We start from the raw sequence: 18,617 nt of genomic DNA, 5'->3' as shown, positions 1-18,617 counted from the left end.
CTCCTCCCTTGATATAAAAGAAACCTCTTTTATATCAAAGTCTCTTAAGATAGATTTAATAATTAGTTCTCCCCTCTTCTCAAACTAGGCCTTGTTGATCAATAAACCTTTCCTTGCCCTTTGGCTCGATGGATAGAGTGTCGGCCTGTGGACTGAAAGGTCCCAGGTTTGATTCCGGCCAAGGGCACATGCCTGGGTTGTGGGCTCGATCCCCAGTGAGGGGTGTGCAGGAGGCAGCTAATCAATGATTCTCTCTCATCACTGATGTTTCTATCTCTCTCTTCCTCTCCCTTCCTCTCCAAAATCAATAAAATATATTTAAAAAATAAAATAAACCTTTCCTTGCTTCAATCTCTAGTCTATCAAATATTGGTCTTTCTTTTAAAGCATTAGATACATGAGTTTTGCACCTGTAACATCAGGACTTTATATCATCATGCACTGAATGATGATCATCATTCTCATGAAGCAAGGTTTGCTAAGAATCCACTATGCTCAAGGTACTAAGGAATTGCAATAGGTAAGAATCAATACAGTAATCTTAATTAACTTAAAATTTTATTTTAAATTGTATTAAAGAAGAGCTCAGGACCTTATTCCATATTATAAAAATGAAAACATCATTTTGCTTTCTTAAGACTTCTCATTTATAATTTCTCCAAAGTGGTTTTGCCACATGTCTACCTATCTCCATTAACTTAAAAACATTTATCATATATTTAAAGAAGTAAGCAGGAAAATTAAGTTAAATGTAAATTTACAGATACTATGAGCTTTAGTGATACTAATGCAAAATAATAGACATAAAACCAATCTATAATAATAAAAGTGTAATATGCTAATTAGACTGGACAGCCAAACGACCTTCTGGACATCATTCCAGAAGTCCTTCCGGATGAAGCCGTGACAGCGGGGACTGAGGCAGAGGTGGTTAGGAGTGATCAGGCAGGTAGGCGAGTGGTTAGGGGCAAGTAGGCAGGCAGGCAGAGGCAGTTAAGGGTGATCAGGCAGGCAGGCAGAGGGGTTAGGGGTGATCAAGCAGACAGGCAAGCAGTTAGGGGCATCAAGCAGGCAGGCAAGTGGTTAGGGGTGATCAGGTAGGCAGGCAGAGGCAGTTAGGTATGATTAGGCAGGCAGGCGAGCAGTTCGGGGCAATCAGGCAGGCAGGCAGAGGGGTTAGGGCGATCAGGCAGGCAAGCGAGCGGTTAGGAGCCAGCAGTTCTGGATTGTGAGAGGGATGTCTGACTGCTGGTTTAGGCCCTATCCTGCAGTCGGACATCCCCCAAGGGGTCCCGGATTGCGAAAGGGTGCAGGGTGGGCTGAGGTACCCCCTCCATGCACAAATTTCGTGCATCAGGCCTCTAGTTAGAAAAGCAAGAAAATCATATGATTATATAACTAGCACCCAGGAAGAAAGGATCTGCATGCTGGGCAAAGATATGGCACCAGCACAAAAAACAGGTGTTCTCCTTACCCCTATTACATAATCTTATTTGGGTCCAGCTTGGGGGGTGGGGAACATTGCCAGCCAGATCCAGATAGTGATCATTAGAGCAGTGACAAGTGATAACAGAAACTCATTTTTCCCTTCCAAGAACTATCTGCTAAAACAGAGTTGTTAGTCAGCCTTCAGGAATCTTTGCCCATGTGCATATGTCACTATTCTCTTGGTGCATAATCAGATGTCATTAACACCCCCACATTCTTCTCTTTTTAGGCAGAGACAAGAGTGTTTCCCTATTAGGAGAAAATCTAAGTATTTTTCTATGCCTTAGTCAAAAAAGTGGAAATTATTTCTGGGATCTTCTTTATGCTTTATATGATCCAGTGTGAAATTTAGGTTCCCCTTCAATGTTATGACAAGTTTTTCAATTTGTCTGAATAAGTCTGTGCCTGAGAAAATGGAAGGCTGATTAGCCAGCCAATAGACCATGCCTTAACCTGTGTTCACTTTTACCATTTATTTTCAATGCTGTTTTACCCTTGACTATAAAAGCTTATTATTTGCTGAAAGTTTTGCCTCAAAGTTAAAAAAAAAAAAAAGAATTTAAAAATTATCTCAAGTATCTCAAAAGTCTATTGATTCTTCAAGGATGCTCTGGTTTTGCAAATTAGAGACTGAGTGGTTAATTAATGGTTGGAGGGTTGTTTCCTGTTCTCTTCAAGAGCAAGGTTAGTGTGCCATACTAATTAGTAATAAAAAACTTAGAAGTTGTTAGACATAGTATAGGCACTCAGGATACACAGAATTTAAAATATGTATAACCAGGGCATATCAGGATCAATATGACAGCTTTTATTCACTTAATGACCACAGTGATGGTCACACAAGTGCCAGTCCTTCTATTGGGCACACTGTAGGATTGCACTCACACTCCCATTTGAGTTAGCTATGTTCAGATGACTTGCTTCAGTTTATGAAATGTGGGCAGAAGTGACATGTCACCTTTTAACTGGAAACCTGAAGAACCAGTGTAAGATGTGTTGCATTTCCTTCTCTACTCATTAACTGCCATTATAATCCTGAAAGAAAGAGATAGGATCTCTGCCAGGCTTGATGGCCTTCAATTAACAGAACCTCCCTCCTGCCAATACATCAAACATAAGGATGGATGAAAAATAAATATTTGGTGTCATTAGATATGAGGAGAGTGGATTAGTTACTTCAATGTAATGCAGCTATCCCAAACTACATGAAGTGAGATCAAAACTCAATCTAAAACAATGAATAAAAGTTAATGAGAAGATTGGATAGTGAATTAACTAATAGTTGGAGTGTCAATTTCCTGCTCTTAGAAGAGCAGGAAGGAGAGAAATGTTCTAAACAAAAATGGGGTATCATAAGCAAAGTGACAAACAGATTTTGAAATTCATCATTGGAGTAGAAAACGTAAGATTAGTGACTCAGGTTTTATAAAACCAGCAGAAAATCTCTCCTCAGAGAGTAGACTTTTATACCTATGTTGAAGACAATGAACAGGAATGGTGAAGTTTTTGAGGGAATGAGTGATGAAGCAAATGTCAAGCACGTATTGGAAAGAATCAGGTTCTCTTTTTCCTAGAGGATACACATTCCCTGGAAATCTCTGTGTTACCCTCCCAACTCCTTTCCATAGACTCTGGCAATTATAATCAGCCCAGGATTCCTCAAACCCAGGTTTTGACCTGTTAGAAAATATGCATTTTTTTTTTTTTTTGGTGCCTTTCATAGCCTACAAGTACTTTAAAAAATGGGCAGAAAAATTAAACCAGATAAAATATATAGATCATTACTGAAACTAATAGTCTGGGTCCAATTGAAAATAATGCAAATAAGGTTGAATATTAATAGAAGAGAAGTTATCCTATATAATAAAGAGGTAATATGCAAATTGACCATCACTCCAAAACACAAGATAGCCACCCTCATGTGGTCAAAGATGGCCACCCCCATGTGGACACAAGATGGCCACCATAAGATGACCAGCAGGGGAGGGCAGTTGTGGGCAATCAGACCAGCAGGGGAGGGCAGTTGGGAGGGACCAGGCCTGCAGGGGAGGACAGTTGGGGGGGACCAGGCCTGCAGGGGAGGACAGTTGGGGGGGACCAGGCCTGCAGGGGAGGGCAGTTGGGGGGGAACAGGCCTGCAGGGAAGGGCAGTTGTGGAAGACCAGGCCTGCAGGGAAGGGCAGTTGGGTGCAACAAAGCCTCCAGGGCAGGACAGTTGGGGGAAACAGGACTACAGGGGAGGGCAGGGCAGTTGAGGGTGACCAGGCCTGCAGGCGAGGACAGTTGTGGGGGGACCCAGGCCTGCAGGGAAGGCAGTTAGTGGGGAGTAGGCCTGAAGGGGAGGGCAGTTGGAGGCAACCAGGCCTGCAAGGGAGGGCAGTTAGGGGTGACTTGGCCAGCAGGGGAGGACAGTTGGGGGTGACCAGGCTGGCAAGGGAGGGCAGTTAGGGGTGACTGGGCCAGCTGGGAGGGCAGTTGGGGGTGACTATACCTGCAGGGGAGGGCATTTAGGGGTGACCAGACCAGCAGGGGAGGGCAGTTAGGGGCAATTAGGGCAGCAGAGGAGCAGTTAGGCATCGATCAGGCTGACAGTGGAGTGGTTAGGGGGTGATCAGGCTGGCAGGTAGATGTGCTTAGGGGCAATAAGGCAGGCAGGCAGGCGAGCGGTTGGTAGCCAGCAGTCCTGCATTGTGAGAGGGGTGTTCAACTGCCCGTTTAGGCCTGGTGGGGTCGGGTCTAAACGGGCATTCGGACATCCCTTGAGGGGTCCCAGATTGGAGAGGGTGCAGGCTGGGCTGAGGGACACAACCCGCGCCCTGTGCAGGAATTTCGTGCACTGGACCCTAGTATTATTATATTTAATTTAAACTTAAATGTTTTTAAAATATTATATTTGAATAGTAAATATTGCTGATGGAATTTTGTTTGTTTGTTTGTTTCCAAACTGAAGTTATATTTGAAATTACATTTCTTGTCTGATATAATGTTTAGTTGTTATATATGGCTTCTACATTTTGAGTGGATAAATTAAGCAAACATAATTATGTGATAATGTAACAAATATGTAAGTTCTACAAAATGCTGTCACCTTCTAAACACACACACACACACACACACACACACACACACACACACACTACACCGCACATCCAAATACATACATATGGGAAATATGGCCATCTAAAAAGGGTCCTGGATAAAGTCTGGTAAATTTGAACAGGCTCGTATGGCTCAGTGATTGAGCATTGACCTATGAATCAGGAAGTCAAGATTTGATTCCCGGTCAGGACACATTCCTAGGTTTCAGGCTCGATCCCCAGTAGGGTCATGCAGGAGGAAGCCAATCAATGATGCTCTCTCATCATTGCTGCTTCTATCTCTCTCTCCCTTCCTCTCTGAAACCAACAAAAATATATTTTTAAAAAAATTAACTTTGCCTATACAATTTTAACCTGACTCTTCAATGCCATCAAAAGTGAGAAACAACTCATCAATTTCATGAGACATAAGGCTGTTTTCTGGAATTAGCCAGTGGTTCACTAAGCTCACTGATCAATCTAGTCATCTTGTTTAATCTGATAACCCTAGAGAGGGAGTATAGCAGGTTCAGTAGCTTCAAGCACTACTCTGGTTTACATTGGAATAATAGCTTGTTAATGGTACAATCATTTCAGAGTTGGAGAGAATTTTTAGATTATATTATAAATGGGCCACCAGCTATATTTTGTAATATCAGAAAAAAAATGATATCTGGTACATATGTAATGTGTTATATCCACAGGGTAAAGGGGCTCAAATCCAGTTTCTGATGTAGCAATCTCAGATACATAATAATAAAAATAATATATTCATGACTGTGGCCAGATTTGCATTAACATAGCTGAAGGTAAAAAATTTCCCCTTGTGTTTATGCTTCCAGACAATCTGGCACTTAATTTTGAGGGAAATTTCTATTTCAAATATCCTTAGGGAATATGCATATACAGAAATGTTCAGTTATTTAAAAGTGTCATGGAAGCAATTCTGCATATCTTTCATGACTAATAGAAATACCAAAAAATAGTTTCTAACTAGCTAAGCCTGACAAGTTTAGATTTATACTCCACAAGCCTAATTATTTATAGTCTATTTATTTCCATAATAACTATAGAAAAAAACAGGCAATAAAATGTGACTGTTATTTTGAAGATTGGTTACTGAATTAATTCGCACATGTTGGTTAAACTTTTTCCCAATAAAGTTATTGTTTTTTAAGAATCTAAAGAAAAATACTTGAACATGTATATTATTAAAACATAAATTATGGCTCTTAAGGAATGAGAACAGTTTCAAATAACTTTAGTGAAATTGAAAATAATCTGTGCTTTTTTAAGGTCCAATGTTCAGTAATTAAATGCATAAATCAATCACTATTAAGATAATATTGATTAGAAAAAAATAACAATATAAAGCTTCTGTAGGATAATGCTTTGATAGCAACTCTAAAAGTTTCATTACATGAAATATGGGTGTTTGTATCCAAACTTGTAAAACTTCCCTGGGCTCCCTGAGTCCCCAAGCACTCCTTCCACCCTAGCTTTGTCCACTGTGCTTTGTCTTACCTCAAACTCCAAATGCATGTCTGGGGAAGTGGAAATAGCATGGGGCCTGTGTGAGCACCTGGTACCAGGTAGAAAAGTGCACTGTGACAGGAGAAGCTTCCACCTGCTGCTTTCTGTGCATGGTTTGTAGGGAAAACTCAGCACAACAGGGGCAATTCATGATCCACTGCAAATCCTGCTATGGAAAGGCACTTGGGCCAAATGCTATGGTTACCTGAGGTGCCCACATGTACAATGCAGATAGTGGTGAGAGACTGGGCATCAAACCAGAAATTGTTCAACCTCACAACCAATCCAGACACTTCTAAATTTGCTCAGCAATAGGAAACTACTGAGAACTGTTCCCGGTGTAGGGATTCCATATTTGCTGCCCAGAAGGTAATTAGAGCTGGAAAGCCCTGGCACAACTATTTCCATTGTGCCAAGTCAGGGAAGAGTTTTGAATCAACAACTCTGAGAAAAAAGAGTGAAATCAATTGTAAAGGATGCTTTACAAAGAACTTTGGGCCTAAAGGCTTTGGCTATGGTCAAGGCTGCTTGTTCATGCTCAATAACGATGTAAAGCCAGAACAGATCACACACTGAGACTCTCTATGTAACCTAACACTAAACTACTGTAAAACTCTAACAGCGCTTTTGTCCTGAATATCACCGTGTGTTGTTACCAGTGCACCTTTGGTTGTAACACTCATAGAATGAATATGATCCCTTGGCCAAAAGGCAAAAGAAGAATGTTGTGGAGAGGTATGGGAAGAGGACTAACAGAATTTCCTAAGTTTAGCATATGACTGCACTTGAAACATTAGATAATATAATAGAGTATTTAAAGAATCAGAGGTAATAGGTCAGTCCATTTGTTTACACAAGGTGCTCTTATTCTTTCTGGATATAAATTAGCCCAATCATGTTAAGTATCATGCACTGTGTGTAGAGTTGGATAATGATCTCCATCAAATGAGTGCAGAGGGTACACTTCACTCTCAGTGCCTTCTGTTCCAGCTGTTTCTACTTATCTTAATTTTCGTAATTGGGTTACAATTAGGCTGTAAATGAAACCTTAACATGGGAATTGGAGTTTTCAACAAAGGGGTTTACTTTTATTGTTTTGTGGTTCTTAACTTTCAGAGGCCTATTTCTTGCTACATATTAATCAAAAAAATATTACAGAGTGTTTAAGATAAGCTTATGGCATACAAAGAATAACCTATTTCCATTTCCACAGATCTAACAATGTGGCTGCAAAAAGAGCACTGTTTGGGAAAATTCTTCCATTCATTTAGGGCATTAGAAAAGGCTTATTCTAAAATTATTACAATATCTCATATTTGTTTGTGACTTTGTCTCCAGGCCTTACTTCACTTTACTAATATTGTTACTATAGACAGTCAGAGGGGCAGGCCACATGAGGACTGTTCAGAGGACACAGGCATGCTGGGAACTAAGGGTGCTCTGCAGACTCCAATTTGTTGCTCTGGTGGTGTGCTGGTACTGTGTCCAGTGTCTAGAGATTGGCTGAGGGCTACAGCATATCTAGGCTTCCTGATGGTGGATCCTGCATCCCCACCTGCACTGACCCTGAAGGAGCACCAGAGAGCCTCCCCAATTGGCCAAGATGGCACAGGTGAAGGTTCTTACACTGTGTGTGGCCAATAGCTAGAAAGATGAATGCACAGGGCCTGAACATGCCAAAAGCTAGCAAGATAATTGGATAAAAAAAAAAAAGCCATCTCCTCCCTATCCCTATAATAACTACAGGCTTGAGCAGAAAAAGGAAATGGTCCCTGAGACAAAAGTCCATCATTCTCTCTGGTTGCAGAACCTGAATAAAAACCTCTTTTCTTTTGCGCAAGCACCTGTCTCACAGTTTGGCTTTGGTTGTGGCAGGCCACTGAGCCCCCTTGGTTGGTTACAATATGAAAGCTATCAGCTAGACAAGGTTTGAATTAGAATGTTAAAAGTGAAGTCTAAGCCCTTGCATGTGGGAGCTTGATGCAAACGCAGTATTTCAGACCAGTTTCCATATTATTCAAGCAGAATCTTCATTTTAGCAAGTATTTTTTATGCACATTATAGTTTGAGAAATCCTGTTAGAGACTAATTAAAGCAACAAATCAAATGCAATTCCAAATTTAAAAAAATAATTCTTTGTCTCATCATGCATTCTTATCATACATTAAGAAAATATAAAATCTTAACTAAGAAGTCAAGTGACAGATTTAAAATTTTAATAAAATTACTACTTTAGATTTAAAAAATAGGTTAGAAGATTTTAAAAGCATTATGTAAGAAAAGCCAGAACCAAAGTTGCAAGTGTTTTATGTTAGTTTTTTAGGCTGTTATTCTCTATAGAAGCTAGACAGTCCAATTTTCTTATCCTCCATGGGTCAGTGGTGCTGTAAATTTGAAGACTGATGTAAGGCTCTAGAGTCAATGGAAAATATTTCATTCCATCCACAATTTTCCTTACTACGTTTCTTATTCATTTTAGTAATTGTAGACCTCTCATTTGTTATTTAACTTCACTTTATCTAATTAAATATACTTTATCATTAAAAAAAAATCTATTATATATTTTCAAAAATCCTGTTTCAGATGAACAGATTCCTGAAAATTGGCTGTGCAACTCTTTGAGTGTCATTTTTTGCCAAGCACTGATGTAAATGTGACTTAGCTGTCATCCTATGAGAAGGATGACACATCTGTGAAGCTTTTCTTCCTGTTGGTGGTCCTTGTGCTATTGTTTTTTGGGTTTTTTGTTTGTTTGTTTGTTTTTAGGGAGAATTATAAACAACATGTTTAATTACTTTGGAAACAAACAGTCCCAAATAATGCCTGAAACCAAAAGGTACATAAAAATGGCCAAAAAAATATTTTTAAATAATACATCATTTGTAGTTTCCCCCTCATAATATGGGTGCTTCCAGCCAGACAGTAAATTATAAACAATATCAAATCATGTTAAGGCAGATGATCGATCTGGCTGCAGTTTTAACTATTCCTGTGAAAGTAATATTGTTGGAGAGCTTCCTTCCAGCTGGTCCAGGAAAGGGCAGTCCAGGAATTGGCAGGTGGGGAGCTGGGCCCTGTCACTCTTGTCACTGCTCATTCTGCTGGCCCTCTGTGAGTGAAGCAGACATGGAACCCTGGCCCTTGTTTACATCACTGATGCACACCCACTGCCTGTGGACTGACTCCTTCCACAGGGTCACCTTATTATCCCCACCTGAGACGGCCTGGATGTTGGCTGTAATGGACTGGCTCACGTGCCACACAACATCATTGAACTTGTGCAGTAGTTGGGAGACTACGTATTGCTTGAGGCATTGTCACCGATCCAAATGAACACACGACCACCCTGGGAACAGCTGGCGATTGTGCTGGTGGGTAGACCAATGGCAGGGGCCCAGGCCACATCTCAAACCCAGTCACTATGTGCTCCCAGCTTCTGTTCCTCCTTCCACTGGCCAACCTCTTTCTCCTTCCACAGCTTGATGAAGTGTCACAGCCACCTGAGGCAAATTTCTTGATGTAGTTGGGCTTCTGCCCTGATGGCTGGTCTGTGAGGCTTCCAGGTACAACAGCAGGGGCCCAGCTCAGGCATTGCAGCCAATAGTGTGATCATTATCTTCACTTCCCATTGGCCCTCCCCAGTGTAGGTCAGCAGGGATATGGCCTCATCTGAGCTTCCACAGGCCAGGATTAGGCTGTAGTCATGGGGGCCCAGCAAACTGAATTTACTGAGGAGTCGTGTCCTGTGTGTTCATGCGTCTTCTCCCAGGTTTCGTTTTCCTTTTTCCAGAAAATGACTTTCTGATCATTAGAGCAGGATACCAGGATATTGCCATACATGGGATGGGCCCAGGCCACTTGCCACACTGGTCCCTCATGACCCCTGAGGTCTGCGGTAAGGATCTGCCCTCCTTTGCGTACATCAAAGATTTTGACGGACCTGTCTGATGAGCAGGTTGCCAGGTGGGTGCCATAATAGTCCATCTGGGCTTCATGAATCATTTCCTCATGGGAGGTGTCCACAGTGTTAATTACTGACACTATGGCTGTGGCGGCAGCTCCCAGCCTCCGATGTGGCAGCTCCCTCGGCGCCTCCCACAGCTCACTTGTGTCATTGTTCTTCACCTGTCTCTTTGTTGTCCTGAGACTTGAAAATGTTCTCTATAAGTTTCATCTGTACTTTCTTTTTTAGACTACTCAGTTCCTGGCTGAGGAGGGGTTTTATAATTTTTGTAACTGGTTTCATGGCTAGGAATGGTACTATTTGAAACAAGTTCTTGGAGGGACAATTTACTAAAGCTTAATGATTATGACTGCTGCAATTTACTATGCACTTCACTTTATCCACATTATAACCAACATTCAGAATATCCTTATATCCCAGCTTTTCTTTCCTCTTCCTTCACAGTCATCACCAAGTATTACCTGTCCAAAGAGTCAAGGACCCAGGATCTGGGTTCCTTGTTACTTCCATAATTGTTACAGTACCCTAATATATCTCTTGATCTACGGCTGTATCATGAGATAATGAAAGGATTGCCATCTTTTGCATTTTGTTAAGTCAGCAAACACTGGTTCCTTATATTGCTAGCCAAGTATGTCCTTCCTTGTTTTCCTTCCTTCTCTTCATTGAAAGAAATTTATATATTCCTGACCAATTCAATCCCTTTCATGTACTGGTGTAGGGGATCACACAGGACATTTCTCAAAGTGGATGGATTTCTGTGGCCTTCTGTACTGTTTATTGCCTGGGCACCATTTTTTTGGATGGGGATCTTTTTGTGTGTTTGCATATCATCCTATCATCAGAGAATATGGCAACCTGTGTGTTTTTTGTTCCTTGCTACATTGTGCCTTTGTAGTTTACCTAGCAATTAGAAGTTCTTTTGTAGAGTGTCCCCTCCCTGGTAGCTGTTCTTTTCATTGTGGGAACTCTCTTTGTGCTGACTCTGGATGGGTTATTTCTATTTACTGATGGATCTAATGTATGCTATGAACATTTTTACATTTTTGGTGCTAGCATCATCATGCAATCTGGTCCTCACACTATTTAATGTTATTTGCAATAATAAACACTAAATAAATATAGGTACACTAGTGTCTTTCTTGTTTCTCTGATGCTTTAACTCCTTAACAGAATTTTAGAAAACATGCCCAAAAATATAAGATTAAACCTGGGTGGATGTTTAGCAGAGCTGTTTACTTTTTTAAGATTTGAATTGTTTCATAATAGTTTAAAAATATGATATTGTTTTCTTCAAATAGTTTTAAAGACTGAAAATAGAGAAAACTATATTTCACCTTTTCTTATGGCTTAGTAGTATTACATTGCATATACATAACACATCTTCTTTAACCAATCATCCTTTGAAGGACACTTCAGTTGTTTCTATGTCTTGACCATGGCAAATAATGCTGCAGTGAACATAGATGAACATTTGTGACAACATAGAGTTTGAGAATGGCATGCTAAGCAAAACAAGTCAGATAGAAAAAAGTCAAGTATTCTATGATTTCACTCATATGTGGGATACAAAATTGAATACAACAAAGGAACAAACAAGACAAGAAACAAAAATTCTTAGACACAGACAACAGTATGGTGGTTATCAGAGGGGAAAGGGTTTGAGGATGGAAGTAGTAAAGGGTAAAGGGGGTCAAATACACGGTGAAAGAAGGAAATTTGGCTTTGGGTGGTAAACACAATGCATGTAATTGTACACTTAAAACCTATATAGTTTTGTCAACCAATGTCAGCCCAATAAATGTAATAAAAATAAATTTTTAAAAAGAAAAGTAAAAAAATGGAGATATGTGCAAAACTCCTATGAATAGCTTTGTCAAACGTTTATAGCTTTTTGTGCTATCGATGACTTAGGCAGAGCAACACCAGGAAAGTTTAAACTTTGAGCCAAGCAAAATTTTTCTCTGATTCCCTCTTTGTGAATGTTTTTCTCCCTGAAAATGCAAATTTTGTTCTCTACTGACCAAATAGTTTATTAATTGTAACCTTCTCAAAAATGTCTTTCCTGGTCAATAACTAAAAATTTTCCATCCCAATTTTCACTATTTCTCTTCTATACTTTCCTCTGCAATAATTAACATAATTTTCATTTATATATGTATTTTAATTGAATATCTGTCTCCTACCACTAAAATATAAGCTCCATGGGCACAGTGTATATCCAGTACCTATGTATAACATTGTTTACCACTTGATAAGCACTAAGTATTTGTTGAGTGGATAAATAAAAAAAAAGTTAATATCAGATAATATCCCCAAACCTCTTAAGATGTCTTGGTATATATGAAAGAGGGAAAGATTAATATTTATTAGGAATCTCATTGGACCTTCTTTTCTTGACATTTGACACTTCTGATGCTATGTAGCTTCTTGGCATCTGAATTCAGACAGATGAATTCACGAATGGATCAAATATATAGAAGCATCTAGTAAGATTTACAACCAGCAGGAATAGATAGTGTGAATTACCACAGTGATCCAAGATAATCTAACCCTGGATATAGCAGACACTGTGTCAATGTAGGAGCTCTTGGGATTCTTTGTTCCTCATAGCTACTGCCCTGAAAGTTAGCTAAAATAAATTGGGGTTCTTTCCTTAAGATCTAAAACACCCAGGAGAAGGGTAAGTAAATTTGATATTCTTTATCCTCCTCAGTGGTGAGAACTAATAGCAGAACCTGAGAAAGAAAAGAAATGATAAGCAATCAAAACACAGAAGCAGTAGTAAATTGGATGCATAGTCCAGAGAAAGAGAAATAACATTGCAATAAATATCAACTTTAGAACACCACATTTCCAGTTCCTTTTCATACTTTAAATTATATCTTCTAGACAGGTACTTAAGGAAGATGTCTATACGGAATTAATGATGTGAAAGCTACCTCTGATGTATTATGAGGTACTTTCAGTTAAGAGTGGTACTTTACCCAGTTATTTCAATTTGTCTTAAAATCATAAGATGAGAAGCAGGTCAGACCAGGCCATCACTCAAAGCAAATGCACGTGGTTACATCACTACAATACTATCCTGTGATTATGATGTAGCCACCTTAAAATGAGGAGGATATTTTAATTCAACTGACAAAAGTGGAAAAGTTAAAGACAACTATTTCTATTAACAGTTACATTTTTCACAATCTGAGAGTAAAAATGTATTTTCTTTTCAGTTTTTGTCCAAAGAACACAAGGGAATCTCAATGACCCAGAAAACCTCCCAGAGTAAGTGCATTTCTTTTTCTGTGAAGTTGAGATCCAGAACAAATAAGCCTCCAGTTTTTAAAAGCAAGGAACAAATGGCTTTATGTTGGAAATACATGGTGTTATTTGAAGTAAGGCAATGAAAGATGAAGAAGTGAGCAGGAGAGGGTATGGAAACATATTTCCTCTACTTGGCTTCAATAATTACTATGTAGTTTATTCATTCGCAATTAGCTTCCTCAATACTATTATTTTTCCTGTGATTTTTAAAATCTTTTATAAGAATAAGAATCCAACTAGGCCAATGAGTTTTAAAATGTGCAGGCTACTCCTTTCCTCACACACATAGTATTGTCTATTTACTAAATTTACTAAGTATAGCCTTAGACCATAAGATCTACTACACCAAGTGGATGTTGTGGTAAACTAAGATTCCCACTTGTTTTAGCCCCAATGAAAACTATCTTTGTATTTTTATGATAACTCATTTTCTATTATTAGTAAATAATTACTGGAATTTATGAAATAATTTCCCATTCAGCATGAATGCAGATTGGGAGATTGCTAAAGACATTTTTTATTGGGCATTTACAAATTTGCATAAATTAGTTTCTTCTTCCTCTCCTTCCACTTCCTTTTCTTGACTTCTCTCCTCCTTTCTTCTTCTTTGTCCTTGTCTAAGATTACTATGTGATCTCAGTGCTCTTAGAAATAATGGAAAAAGCAAAAATGCCCTTACTGTCTTTGCAAATATTTATCATCCTGGTCAAAAGAACCATGAATATTGGCAGTTTAATTCTAGTCAAATGTAAACCATTAGATGTTTTCCTAAGATGCCTATATTCCATTAGAAGAACCATGGTTAAATATCTGTCAATTAATGGAATATAATTCCAGCTCTTTCAACAATAAACTTGAGAGAACTGAATATTGGTTCTGCCTTTCTGTTCTCTTTTCAGTGAAATGAAGACACCACAAGTTGTTTATAAGATACGGTTATCTTATAGCTGCAATTGGTCAGCTCTGTGTTTATATCCAGGAATTCCTGATTCTGGGCCAAGATAAGAATGAGATATGTTAGTTATTGTTAAAGTCCAGCTTATAATTTGAAACCTGCCAGGTACCTAGTGCCAAATGCTCTCCATTTTTTAGGGATAGATTAATGGTTTATTGTTGGTTTAATCTGGTTCAACCTATATAGCTCGCCTTGAGCTAAATAATCAGTAGGGTATAAAGATATCATGCTTTAAACTTTTGACTGGCAATCCGAAAACAAGACATATCTTGTTGGTTTATAATCTGAAGACAAACAACCTCCTCTATAATTGAGGAATGACCCTAGGGCTGTACCTAGAAATGTCAGATCCTCTATGATGGTATGTTCTTTCTTTCTCCTTCTGTGCTATACCTTTTACTTTAATCAAAGTTTTGTATCAGTACACCACATGGAAGCTTGCTAGTCATCAATTATTGGGCCCTTTGTAACCTTTGTACTTGACCCTTTTCAGATGTAGTTGAGAGGTCAATTAAGATTATATATATATACTAGAGGCCCAATGCACAAAATTCATGCAAGGGCCATGGCCCCAGCTTCCGCCCACCACCGCTGTGGCTGGGGCCTCTGCTTCCTCTGCCGTGGCCCCTGCCCGCTAGGGCTTTGTCCGGAAGGAAGGATGTCTGGTCTAATTAGCATATTATGCTTTTATTATTATAGATATATATATATATTTTTTTCATTTATCTTTATTGTTGAAAGTATTACAGATGTTCCCTTTTTTATCCCCATTGACCACCAGACCTTCACCACACTATTGTCTGTGTCCATGGGTTATGCATATATGCATGCAAGTTCTTTGGTTAATCTCACCCCACACCAGCCTTCCCTCTGAGGTTCATTAGTCTGTTCCATAATTCTTTATGTCTCTGGATCTTTTTTGTTCACCAATTTATTTTGTTCATTATATTCCACATATAAGTAGATCATGTGATACTTAGACTTTCTCTGAATGGCTTATTTCACTTAGCATAATAGTCTCCAGGTCCCTCCATGCTGTCTCAAAGGGTAAGAGGTCCTTTTTTTTTTTTTTTTTTTTTTTTTTTTTTTTTTTTTTTAATAGCTGAATAGCATTCCATTGTGTAAATGTTCAACAGTTTTTTAATCCATTCATCTATTGATGGGCACTTGGGCTGTTTCCAGATCACACCTACTGTAAATAACGCTGCTATTAACTTGGGGGTGCACATATTCTTTCTGATTGGTGTTTCTTGCTTCTTAGGATATATTCTTAGAAGTTGGATATCTGGGTCAATTGGCAGTTCCATTTTTAATTTTTTGAGGGATCTTCACACTGTTTCCCATAGTGGTTCTACGACTCTGCTTTCCTAACAGCGGTGTACTAGGATTCCTTTTTCTCCACATCTTTGCCAGCATTTGTTGTTTATTTATTAAGGGTAGCCCTTCTGGCAGGTGTGACGTGGTACCTCATTGTCATTTTAATTTGCATCTCTCTGATAATAAGTGACTTTGAGCATTTTTTCACGTGTCTCTTAGCTATTTGTATATCCTCTTTGGAGGACTGTCTATTCGGGTCCTCTGCCCATTTTTTAATTGGGTTGTCTTTCTTTTATTGAGTTGTGTGAATACTTTATGTATGTTGGAAATTAACCCCTTATCAGATCTATGATTGGCAAATATGTTCTTCCATATAGTGTGTGCCCTTTTCATTTTGATGCTGATTTCTTTTGCTGTGCAGAAGCTTTATATTTTGATGTAGTTTATTTATTTTTTTCTTTGTTTCTCTTGCCCTAGGCTTTGTAGCAGTGAAAATTCTGCTCCATGATATGTCTGATATTTTGCTGCCTATGTTTTCTTCTAGGATATATATGGTTTTATAACCTACATTTAAGTCTTTTATCAACTTTGATTTTATTCTTATGTCAGTGGTCTAGTTTCATTTTTTGCATGTACCTGTCCAACACCATTTATAGAAGAGGCTGTCATTACTCCATTGTATGCTCTTGCCTTCTATGTCAAATATTAATTGACTAATGGCTTGTGTTGATTTCTGGGTTCTCTGTTCTATTCATATGATCTATATGCATATTCCTGTGTCAGTACCAGGCAGTTTTGATTACAGTGGCTTATAGTAGTGCTAGAGGCCCAGTGCATGAAATTCATGCAGGGGGGAGGGGCGTGTTCCTCAGCCTAGCCTGCACCCTCTCCAAACTGGGACCCCTCGAGAGATGTCTGACTGCCTGTTTAGGCCCGATCTTTCTCACAATCCAGGACTGCTGGCTCCCAACCACTCACCTGCCTGCCAGCCTGATCACCCCCTAACCACTCCCCTGCCAGCCTGATCAATGCTTAACTGCTCCCCTGCCTGCCCAATTGCCCCTAACTACCCTCCCCTGCTGGCCTGGTCACCCCTAACTGCCCTCCCCTGCAGGCCTGATTGTCCCCAACTGCCCTCCCTTGCTGGCTCTCACCACTAACATCTCTCCCTTGCAGGCCTGGTTGTCCATAATTGCCCTCCCCTGCTGGCCTGGCTGCCCCCAACTGCCCTCCCCTGCAAACCTGGTCGCCCCTAACTGCCCTCCCCTGTTGGCCTGATCACCCCAACTGCCCTCCTCTGTAGACTTGGGTCCCCCCCAACTGTCCTCCCTGAAGGGCTGGTCCACCCCAACTGGCTCCCCTGCAGGCCTGGTCGCCCTCTACTGCCCTCCCCTGCTGGCCTGATCACCCCTAACTGCCCTCCCCTCCTGGCCTGATCACCCACAACTGCCCTCCCCTGCTGGCCATCTTGTGGTGGCCATCTTGTGTCCACATGGGGGCGGCCATCTTTTACCACATGGGGGCGGAAATCTTGTGTGTTGGAGTGATGGTCAATTTGCATATTACCTCTTTATTATATAGGATAGCTTGAATCTGGTATTGTGATCCCTCCAACATTGTTTTTCTTTCTCAAGATTGTTGCCGAAACCGGTTTGGCTCAGTGGATAGAGCGTCGGCCTGCGGACTGAAGGGTCCCGGGTTCGATTCCGGTCAAGGGCATGTACCTTGGTTGCGGGCACATCCCCAGTGGGAGGTGTGCAGGAGGCAGCTGACCGATGTTTCTAGCTCTCTATCCCTCTCCCTTCCTCTCTGTAAAATATCAATAAAATATATATATATAAAAAAAAAAAAAAAAAAAAAGATTGTTGCAGTTATTTGGTGTCCTTTTTTTGGTTCCATGTTAAATTTTGGAGTATTTGTTCTAGATCTATGAAATATGTGATTGGTACTTTGATAGGGTACATAGATTACTTTGGGTAGTATGGACATTTTAATAATATCATTTGTTTTTATCTTCTTCTTCTCTCCTTTTTCAATGTCCTGTAGTTTTCTGAGTTCAGGTCTTTTAGCTGCTTGGTTAAGTTTAGTCATATGTCTCTTAATACTTTTTGTTATAATGGTAAATGAAATTTTTTTTTTTAGTTTCTCTTTGTGAGAGTTCTTTATTGATTTATACAAATGCCAGAGATTTCTATGTATTCACTTTGTATCCTGCTATGTTACTGAATTCATTTATTAATACTTGTAGTGTTTTTTTTGTGTGTGGATTCTTTAGGGGTTTCAATGTACAATGTCATCTGCAAATACTGATAGTTTTACATCCTCCTATACAATTTAGATGCCTTTTATGTTTTTATTTTTTCCTTGTCTGATCACTGTGGCTTGGACTTCCAGTACTATCCTATCTAATAAAGAGGTAATATGCATATTGACCATCACTCCAACACACAAGATGGCTGCCCCCATGTGGTCAAAGATGGCCACGCCATGTGGACACAAGATGGCCACCACAAGATGGCCAGCAGGGGAGGGCAGCTGGGGGGAACCAGGCTTGCAGAGGAGGGCAGTTGGGGAACAGCCCTGCAGGGGAGGGCAGTTGGGAGGAACAAGGCCTTCAGGGGAGGACAGCTGGGGGAGACCAGGCCAGCAGGGGAGGGCAGTAGGGAAGGATCAGGTGTGCAGGGGAGGGCATTTGGGGGGGCCAGGCATGAAGGGAGGGCAGTTTGGGGGGACCAGGCCAACAGGAAAGGGCAGTTGGGGGTGACCAAGCCTGCAGGGGAGGGCAGTTGGGGGGGACCAGGTCTGCAGGGGAGGGCAGTTGGGGGTGAAGAGGACAGCAGGGGAGGGAAGTTGGGGAGACCAGGACTACAGGGGAGGGCAGTTAGGGGTGACCATGCCTGCAGGGGAGGGCAGTTGGGGGTGACCAGGAATGCAGGAAAGGGCAGTTAGGGGCAATTGGGCTGGC

General features: G+C 40.3%; 2 pseudogenes across 2 annotated transcripts; one reads left to right on the top strand and one right to left on the bottom strand.

The window, feature by feature from the left end:
* Positions 1-6,101: 6,101 nt before the first annotated feature.
* Positions 6,102-6,674, top strand: LOC308241020 (cysteine and glycine-rich protein 2-like; annotated as a pseudogene). Its single transcript has one exon. The product of its transcript is annotated as a cysteine and glycine-rich protein 2-like (transcript).
* Positions 6,675-9,184: 2,510 nt separating this feature from the next.
* Positions 9,185-10,178, bottom strand: LOC308251130 (protein SEC13 homolog; annotated as a pseudogene). The gene has a single exon. The product of its transcript is annotated as a protein SEC13 homolog (transcript).
* Between the last annotated feature and the right edge of the window lie 8,439 nt (positions 10,179-18,617).

The sequence above is a fragment of the Plecotus auritus genome (genome assembly GCF_963455305.1).
Source record: "Plecotus auritus genome assembly, chromosome: 1".
Lineage (NCBI taxonomy): Eukaryota > Metazoa > Chordata > Mammalia > Chiroptera > Vespertilionidae > Plecotus > Plecotus auritus.
This window is presented reverse-complemented; position numbering and strand designations above follow the sequence as displayed.